We start from the raw sequence: 12,307 nt of genomic DNA, 5'->3' as shown, positions 1-12,307 counted from the left end.
CCCAACACTCTAATATAATAATAGCCCCAACACTTTAATATAATAACAGACCCAACAATCTAATATAATGACAGCCCCAAAACTTTAATATAATAATAGCCCCAACACTCTAATATAATAACAGCCCCAACACTTTAATATAATAATAGCCACAACACTTTAATATAATAATAACCCCAATACTCTAATATAATAATAACCCCAAAACTCTAATATAATAACAGCCCCAACACTCTAATATAATAATAACCCCAACACTCTAATATAATAACAGCCCCAACACTTTAATATAATAACAGCCCCAACACTTTAATATAATAATAGCCACAACACTTTAATATAATAATAACCCCAATACTCTAATATAATAATAACCCCAAAACTCTAATATAATAACAGCCCCAACACTCTAATATAATAATAACCCCAACACTCTAATATAATAACAGCCCCAACACTTTAATATAATAGTAGCCCCAACACTTTAATATAATAGCAGCCCCATCACTCTAATATAATAATAGCCCCAACACTCTAATATAATAATAGCCCCAACACTTTAATATAATAATAGCCCCAACACTCTAATATAATAATAGCCCCAACACTTTAATATAATAATAGCCCCAACACTTTAATATAATAATAGCCCCAACACTTTAATATAATAACAACCCCAACACTTTAATATAATAATAGCCCCAACACTCTAATATAATAATAGCCCCAACACTTTAATATAATAATAGCCCCAACACTCTAATCTAATAATAGCCCCAACTCTTTAATAGAATAATAGCCACAACACTCTAATATAATAACAGCCCCAACACTTTAATATAATAATAGCCCCAACACTCTAATATAATAATAGCCCCAACACTTTAATATAATAACATCCCCAACACTTTAATATAATAACAGCCCCAACATTTTAATATAATAATAGCCCCAACACTCTAATATAATAATAACCCCTACACTCTAATATAATAGCCCCAACACTCTAATATAATAATAGCCCCAACACTTTAATATAATAATAGCCCCAACACTCTAATATAATAATAGCCCCAACACTTTAATATAATAATAGCCCCAACACTCTAATATAATAATAGCCCCAACACTTTAATAGAATAATAGCCCCAACACTTTAATATAATAATAGCCCAAACACTCTAATATAATAATAGCCCCAACACTTTAATATAATAATAGCCCCAACACTCTAATATAATAACAGCCCCAACACTTTAATAGAATAATAGCCCCAACACTCTAATATAATAACAGCCCCAACACTTTAATATAATAATAGCCCCAACACTCTAATATAATAATAGCCCCAACACTTTAATATAATAATAGCCCCAACACTCTAATCTAATAATAGCCCCAACTCTTTAATAGAATAATAGCCCCAACACTCTAATATAATAACAGCCCCAACACTTTAATATAATAATAGCCCCAACACTTTAATATAATAATAGCCCCAACACTCTAATATAATAATAGCCCCAACACTTTAATATAATAACATCACCAACACTCTAATATAATAATAGCACCAACACTTTAATATAATAACAGCCCCAACACTCTAATATAATAATAGCCCCAACACTTTAATATAATAACAGCCCCAACACTCTAATATAATAATAGCCCCAACACTTTAATATAATAATAGCCCCAACACTCTAATGTAATAATAGCCCCAACACTTTAATATAATAATAGCCCCAACACTCTAATATATTAATAGCCCCAATACTTCAATATAATAACAGCCACAACACTTTAATATAATAATAGCCCCAACACTCTAATATAATAACAGCCCCAACACTTTAATATAATAATAGCCCCAACACTCAAATGTAATAACAGCCCCAACACTTTAATATAATAATAGCCCCAACACTCTAATATAATAATAACCCCAACACTCTAATATAATAATAGCCGCTACACTTTAATATAATAATAGCCCCAACACTTTAATATAATAACAGCCCCAACACTTTAATATAATAATAGCCCCAACACTCTAATATAATAATAGCCCCAACACATTAATATAATAACAGCCCCAACACTTTAATAGAATAATAGCCCAACACTCTAATATAATAACAGCCCCAACACTTTAATATAATAATAGCCCCAACACTCTAATATAATAATAGCCCCAACACTTTAATATAATAATAGCCCCAACACTCTAATCTAATAATAGCCCCAACTCTTTAATAGAATAATAGCCACAACACTCTAATATAATAACAGCCCCAACACTTTAATATAATAATAGCCCCAACACTCTAATATAATAATAGCCCCAACACTTTAATATAATAACATCCCCAACACTTTAATATAATAACAGCCCCAACACTTTAATATAATAATAGCCCCAACACTCTAATATAATAATAACCCCTACACTCTAATATAATAGCCCCAACACTCTAATATAATAATAGCCCCAACACTTTAATATAATAATAGCCCCAACACTCTAATATAATAATAGCCCCAACACTTTAATATAATAATAGCCCCAACACTCTAATATAATAATAGCCCCAACACTTTAATATAATAACAGCCCCAACACTCTAATATAATGACAGCCCCAACACTTTAATATAATAATAGCCCCAACACTCTAATATAATAACAGCCCCAACACTTTAATATAATAATAGCCACAACACTTTAATATAATAATAACCCCAATACTCTAATATAATAATAACCACAAAACTCTAATATAATAATAGCCCCAACACTCTAATATAATAACAGCCCCAACACTCTAATATAATAATAACCCCAACACTCTAATATAATAACAGCCCCAACACTTTAATATAACAGTAGCCCCAACACTTTAATATAATAGCAGCCCCATCACTCTAATATAATAATAGCCCCAACACTCTAATATAATAATAGCCCCAACACTTTAATATAATAATAGCCCCAACACTCTAATATAATAATAGCCCCAACACTTTAATAGAATAATAGCCCCAACACTTTAATATAATAATAGCCCCAACACTCTAATATAATAATAGCCCCAACACTTTAATATAATTATAGCCCCAACACTCTAATATAATAACAGCCCCAACACTTTAATAGAATAATATCCCCAACACTCTAATATAATAACAGCCCCAACACTTTAATATAATAATAGACCCAACACTCTAATATAATAATAGCCCCAACACTTTAATATAATAATAGCCCCAACACTTTAATAGAATAATAGCCCCAACACTCTAATATAATAATAGCCCCAACACTCTAATATAATAACAGCCCCAACACTTTAATATAATAATAGCCCCAACACTCTAATATAATAATAACCCCAACACTCTAATATAATAATAGCCGCAACACTTTAATATAATAATAGCCCCAACACTTTAATATAATAACAGCCCCAACACTTTAATATAATGATAGCCCCAACACTCTAATATAATAATAGCCCCAACACTTTAATATAATAACAGCCCCAACACTTTAATAGAATAATAGCCCAACACTCTAATATAATAACAGCCCCAACACTTTAATATAATAATATCCCCAACACTCTAATATAATAATAGCCCCAACACTTTAATATAATAATAGCCCCAACACTCTAATCTAATAATAGCCCCAACTCTTTAATAGAATAATAGCCACAACACTCTAATATAATAACAGCCCCAACACTTTAATATAATAATAGCCCCAACACTCTAATATAATAATAGCCCCAACACTTTAATATAATAACATCCCCAACACTTTAATATAATAACAGCCCCAACACTTTAATATAATAATAGCCCCAACACTCTAATATAATAATAACCCCTACACTCTAATATAATAGCCCCAACACTCTAATATAATAATAGCCCCAACACTTTAATATAATAATAGCCCCAACACTCTAATCTAATAATAGCCCCAACTCTTTAATAGAATAATAGCCACAACACTCTAATATAATAACAGCCCCAACACTTTAATATAATAATAGCCCCAACACTCTAATATAATAATAGCCCCAACACTTTAATATAATAACATCCCCAACACTTTAATATAATAACAGCCCCAACACTTTAATATAATAATAGCCCCAACACTCTAATATAATAATAACCCCTACACTCTAATATAATAGCCCCAACACTCTAATATAATAATAGCCCCAACACATTAATATAATAATAGCCCCAACACTCTAATATAATAATAGCCCCAACACTTTAATATAATAATAGCCCCAACACTCTAATATAATAATAGCCCCAACACTTTAATATAATAACAGCCCCAACACTCTAATATAATGACAGCCCCAACACTTTAATATAATAATAGCCCCAACACTCTAATATAATAACAGCCCCAACACTTTAATATAATAATAGCCACAACACTTTAATATAATAATAACCCCAATACTCTAATATAATAATAACCACAAAACTCTAATATAATAATAGCCCCAACACTCTAATATAATAACAGCCCCAACACTCTAATATAATAATAACCCCAACACTCTAATATAATAACAGCCCCAACACTTTAATATAACAGTAGCCCCAACACTTTAATATAATAGCAGCCCCATCACTCTAATATAATAATAGCCCCAACACTCTAATATAATAATAGCCCCAACACTTTAATATAATAATAGCCCCAACACTCTAATATAATAATAGCCCCAACACTTTAATAGAATAATAGCCCCAACACTTTAATATAATAATAGCCCCAACACTCTAATATAATAATAGCCCCAACACTTTAATATAATTATAGCCCCAACACTCTAATATAATAACAGCCCCAACACTTTAATAGAATAATATCCCCAACACTCTAATATAATAACAGCCCCAACACTTTAATATAATAATAGACCCAACACTCTAATATAATAATAGCCCCAACACTTTAATATAATAATAGCCCCAACACTTTAATAGAATAATAGCCCCAACACTCTAATATAATAATAGCCCCAACACTCTAATATAATAACAGCCCCAACACTTTAATATAATAATAGCCCCAACACTCTAATATAATAATAACCCCAACACTCTAATATAATAATAGCCGCAACACTTTAATATAATAATAGCCCCAACACTTTAATATAATAACAGCCCCAACACTTTAATATAATGATAGCCCCAACACTCTAATATAATAATAGCCCCAACACTTTAATATAATAACAGCCCCAACACTTTAATAGAATAATAGCCCAACACTCTAATATAATAACAGCCCCAACACTTTAATATAATAATATCCCCAACACTCTAATATAATAATAGCCCCAACACTTTAATATAATAATAGCCCCAACACTCTAATCTAATAATAGCCCCAACTCTTTAATAGAATAATAGCCACAACACTCTAATATAATAACAGCCCCAACACTTTAATATAATAATAGCCCCAACACTCTAATATAATAATAGCCCCAACACTTTAATATAATAACATCCCCAACACTTTAATATAATAACAGCCCCAACACTTTAATATAATAATAGCCCCAACACTCTAATATAATAATATCCCCTACACTCTAATATAATAGCCCCAACACTCTAATATAATAATAGCCCCAACACTTTAATATAATAATAGCCCCAACACTCTAATATAATAATAGCCCCAACACTTTAATATAATAATAGCCCCAACACTCTAATATAATAATAGCCCCAACACTTTAATATAATAACAGCCCCAACAATCTAATATAATGACAGCCCCAAAACTTTAATATAATAATAGCCCCAACACTCTAATATAATAACAGCCCCAACACTTTAATATAATAATAGCCACAACACTTTAATATAATAATAACCCCAATACTCTAATATAATAATAACCCCAAAACTCTAATATAATAACAGCCCCAACACTCTAATATAATAATAACCCCAACACTCTAATATAATAACAGCCCCAACACTTTAATATAATAGTAGCCCCAACACTTTAATATAATAGCAGCCCCATCACTCTAATATAATAATAGCCCCAACACTCTAATATAATAATAGCCCCAACACTTTAATATAATAATAGCCCCAACACTCTAATATAATAATAGCCCCAACACTTTAATAGAATAATTGCCCCAACACATTAATATAATAATAGCCCCAACACTCTAATATAATAATAGCCACAACACTTTAATAGAATAATATCCCCAACACTCTAATATAATAACAGCCCCAACACTTTAATATAATAATAGCCCCAACACTCTAATATAATAATAGCCCCAACACTTTAATATAATAATAGCCCCAACACTCTAATCTAATAATAGCCCCAACTCTTTAATAGAATAATAGCCCCAACACTCTAATATAATAACAGCCCCAACACTTTAATATAATAATAGCCCCAACACTCTAATATAATAATAACCCCAACACTTTAATATAATAATAGCCCCAACACTTTAATAGAATAATAGCCCCAACACTCTAATATAATAATAGCCCCAACACTTTAATATAATAATAGCCCCAACACTTTAATAGAATAATAGCCCCAACACTCTAATATAATAATAGCCCCAACACTCTAATATAATAACAGCCCCAACACTTTAATATAATAATAGCCCCAACACTCTAATATAATAATAACCCCAACACTCTAATATAATAATAGCCGCAACACTTTAATATAATAATAGCCCCAACACTTTAATATAATAACAGCCCCAACACTTTAATATAATGATAGCCCCAACACTCTAATATAATAATAGCCCCAACACTTTAATATAATAACAGCCCCAACACTTTAATAGAATAATAGCCCAACACTCTAATATAATAACAGCCCCAACACTTTAATATAATAATATCCCCAACACTCTAATATAATAATAGCCCCAACACTTTAATATAATAATAGCCCCAACACTCTAATATAATAATAGCCCCAACACTTTAATATAATAACATCCCCAACACTTTAATATAATAACAGCCCCAACACTTTAATATAATAATAGCCCCAACACTCTAATATAATAATAACCCCTACACTCTAATATAATAGCCCCAACACTCTAATATAATAATAGCCCCAACACTTTAATATAATAATAGCCCCAACACTCTAATATAATAATAGCCCCAACACTTTAATATAATAATAGCCCCAACACTCTAATATAATAATAGCCCCAACACTTTAATATAATAACAGCCCCAACAATCTAATATAATGACAGCCCCAAAACTTTAATATAATAATAGCCCCAACACTCTAATATAATAACAGCCCCAACACTTTAATATAATAATAGCCACAACACTTTAATATAATAATAACCCCAATACTCTAATATAATAATAACCCCAAAACTCTAATATAATAACAGCCCCAACACTCTAATATAATAATAACCCCAACACTCTAATATAATAACAGCCCCAACACTTTAATATAATAGTAGCCCCAACACTTTAATATAATAGCAGCCCCATCACTCTAATATAATAATAGCCCCAACACTCTAATATAATAATAGCCCCAACACTTTAATATAATAATAGCCCCAACACTCTAATATAATAATAGCCCCAACACTTTAATAGAATAATTGCCCCAACACATTAATATAATAATAGCCCCAACACTCTAATATAATAATAGCCACAACACTTTAATAGAATAATATCCCCAACACTCTAATATAATAACAGCCCCAACACTTTAATATAATAATAGCCCCAACACTCTAATATAATAATAGCCCCAACACTTTAATATAATAATAGCCCCAACACTCTAATCTAATAATAGCCCCAACTCTTTAATAGAATAATAGCCCCAACACTCTAATATAATAACAGCCCCAACACTTCAATATAATAATAGCCCCAACACGTTAATATAATAATAGCCCCAACACTCTAATATAATAATAGCCCCAACACTTTAATATAATAACATCCCCAACACTTTAATATAATAATAGCCCCAACACTTTAATATAATAACAGCCCCAACACTTTAATATAATAATAGCCCCAACACTTTAATAGAATAATAGCCCCAACACTCTAATATAAAAATAGCCCCAACACTCTAATATAATAATAGCCCCAACACTTTAATATAATAACAGCCCCAACACTTTAATATAATAATAGCCCCAACACTCTAATATAATAACAGCCCCAACACTTTAATATAATAATAGCCCCAACACTCTAATCTAATAATAGCCACAACTCTTTAATAGAATAATAGCCCCAACACTCTAATATAATAACAGCCCCAACACTTTAATATAATAATAGCCCCAACACTCTAATATAATAATAGCCCCAACACTTTAATATAATAACATCCCCAACACTTTAATATAATAATAGCCCCAACACTTTAATATAATAACAGCCCCAACACTTTAATATAATAACAGCCCCAACACTTTAATATAATAATAGCCCCAACACTTTAATAGAATAATAGCCCCAACACTCTAATGTAATAATAGCCCCAACACTCTAATATAATAATAGCCCCAACACTTTAATATAATAACAGCCCCAACACTTTAATATAATAATAGCCCCAACACTTTAATATAATAATAGCCCCAACACTCTAATATAATAATAACCCCAACACTTTAATATAATAATAGCCCCAACACTTTAATATAATAACAGCCCCAACACTTTAATATAATAATAGCCCCAACACTCTAATATAATAACAGCCCCAACACTTTAATATTATAATAGCCCCAACACTCTAATATAATAATAGCCCCAACACTTTAATATAATAATAGCCCCAACACTCTAATCTAATAATAGCCACAACTCTTTAATAGAATAATAGCCCCAACACTCTAATATAATAACAGCCCCAACACTTTAATATAATAATAGCCCCAACACTCTAATATAATAATAGCCCCAACACTTTAATATAATAACATCCCCAACACTTTAATATAATAATAGCCCCAACACTTTAATATAATAACAGCCCCAACACTTTAATATAATAATAGCCCCAACACTTTAATAGAATAATAGCCCCAACACTCTAATGTAATAATAGCCCCAACACTCTAATATAATAATAGCCCCAACACTTTAATATAATAACAGCCCCAACACTTTAATATAATAATAGCCCCAACACTTTAATATAATAATAGCCCCAACACTCTAATATAATAATAACCCCAACACTTTAATATAATAATAGCCCCAACACTTTAATATAATAACAGCCCCAACACTTTAATATAATAATAGCCCCAACACTCTAATATAATAACAGCCCCAACACTTTAATATAATAATAGCCCCAACACTCTAATATAATAATAGCCCCAACACTTTAATATAATAATAGCCCCAACACTTTAATATAATAACAGCCCCAACACTTTAATATAATAATAGCCACAACACTTTAATATAATAATAGCCCCAACACTCTAATATAATAATAACCCCAACACTCTAATATAATAATAGCCCCAACACTTTAATATAATAACAGCCCCAACACTTTAATATAATAATAGCCCCAACACTTTAATATAATAATAGCCCCAACACTCTAATATAATAATAGCCCCAACACTTTAATATAATAATAGCCCCAACACTTTAATATAATAACAGCCCCAACACTTTAATATAATAATAGCCACAACACTTTAATATAATAACAGCCCCAACACTCTAATATAATAATAACCCCAACACTCTAATATAATAATAGCCCCAACACTTTAATATAATAACAGCCCCAACACTTTAATATAATAATAGCCCCAACACTTTAATATAATAATAGCCCCAACACTCTAATATAATAATAGCCCCAACACTTTAATATAATAACATCACCAACACTCTAATATAATAATAGCCCCAACACTTTAATATAATAACAGCCCCAACACTCTAATATAATAATAGCCCCAACACTTTAATATAATAACAGCCCCAACACTCTAATATAATAATAGCCCCAACACTTTAATATAATAATAGCCCCAACACTCTAATATAATAATAGCCCCAACACTTTAATATAATAATAGCCCCAACACTCTAATATAATAATAGCCCCAATACTTCAATATAATAACAGCCACAACACTTTAATATAATAATAGCCCCAACACTCTAATATAATAACAGCCCCAACACTTTAATATAATAATAGCCCCAACACTCAAATGTAATAACAGCCCCAACACTTTAATATAATAATAGCCCCAACACTCTAATATAATAATAACCCCAACACTCTAATATAATAATAGCCGCTACACTTTAATATAATAATAGCCCCAACACTTTAATATAATAACAGCCCCAACACTTTAATATAATAATAGCCCCAACACTCTAATATAATAATAGCCCCAACACTTTAATATAATAACAGCCCCAACACTTTAATAGAATAATAGCCCAACACTCTAATATAATAACAGCCCCAACACTTTAATATAATAATAGCCCCAACACTCTAATATAATAATAGCCCCAACACTTTAATATAATAATAGCCCCAACACTCTAATCTAATAATAGCCCCAACTCTTTAATAGAATAATAGCCACAACACTCTAATATAATAACAGCCCCAACACTTTAATATAATAATAGCCCCAACACTCTAATATAATAATAGCCCCAACACTTTAATATAATAACATCCCCAACACTTTAATATAATAACAGCCCCAACACTTTAATATAATAATAGCCCCAACACTCTAATATAATAATAACCCCTACACTCTAATATAATAGCCCCAACACTCTAATATAATAATAGCCCCAACACTTTAATATAATAATAGCCCCAACACTCTAATATAATAATAGCCCCAACACTTTAATATAATAATAGCCCCAACACTCTAATATAATAATAGCCCCAACACTTTAATATAATAACAGCCCCAACACTCTAATATAATGACAGCCCCAACACTTTAATATAATAATAGCCCCAACACTCTAATATAATAACAGCCCCAACACTTTAATATAATAATAGCCACAACACTCTAATATAATAACAGCCCCAACACTCTAATATAATAATAACCCCAACACTCTAATATAATAACAGCCCCAACACTTTAATATAACAGTAGCCCCAACACTTTAATATAATAGCAGCCCCATCACTCTAATATAATAATAGCCCCAACACTCTAATATAATAATAGCCCCAACACTTTAATATAATAATAGCCCCAACACTCTAATATAATAATAGCCCCAACACTTTAATAGAATAATAGCCCCAACACTTTAATATAATAATAGCCCCAACACTCTAATATAATAATAGCCCCAACACTTTAATATAATTATAGCCCCAACACTCTAATATAATAACAGCCCCAACACTTTAATAGAATAATATCCCCAACACTCTAATATAATAACAGCCCCAACACTTTAATATAATAATAGACCCAACACTCTAATATAATAATAGCCCCAACACTTTAATATAATAATAGCCCCAACACTTTAATAGAATAATAGCCCCAACACTCTAATATAATAATAGCCCCAACACTCTAATATAATAACAGCCCCAACACTTTAATATAATAATAGCCCCAACACTCTAATATAATAATAACCCCAACACTCTAATATAATAATAGCCGCAACACTTTAATATAATAATAGCCCCAACACTTTAATATAATAACAGCCCCAACACTTTAATATAATGATAGCCCCAACACTCTAATATAATAATAGCCCCAACACTTTAATATAATAACAGCCCCAACACTTTAATAGAATAATAGCCCAACACTCTAATATAATAACAGCCCCAACACTTTAATATAATAATATCCCCAACACTCTAATATAATAATAGCCCCAACACTTTAATATAATAATAGCCCCAACACTCTAATCTAATAATAGCCCCAACTCTTTAATAGAATAATAGCCACAACACTCTAATATAATAACAGCCCCAACACTTTAATATAATAATAGCCCCAACACTCTAATATAATAATAGCCCCAACACTTTAATATAATAACATCCCCAACACTTTAATATAATAACAGCCCCAACACTTTAATATAATAATAGCCCCAACACTCTAATATAATAATAACCCCTACACTATAATATAATAGCCCCAACACTCTAATATAATAATAGCCCCAACACTTTA

This window comes from Hemitrygon akajei, chromosome 17 (genome assembly GCF_048418815.1).
Source record: "Hemitrygon akajei chromosome 17, sHemAka1.3, whole genome shotgun sequence".
NCBI lineage: Eukaryota > Metazoa > Chordata > Chondrichthyes > Myliobatiformes > Dasyatidae > Hemitrygon > Hemitrygon akajei.
The sequence above is the reverse complement of the archived record's forward strand: the minus strand, read 5'-3'. Positions refer to the sequence as shown.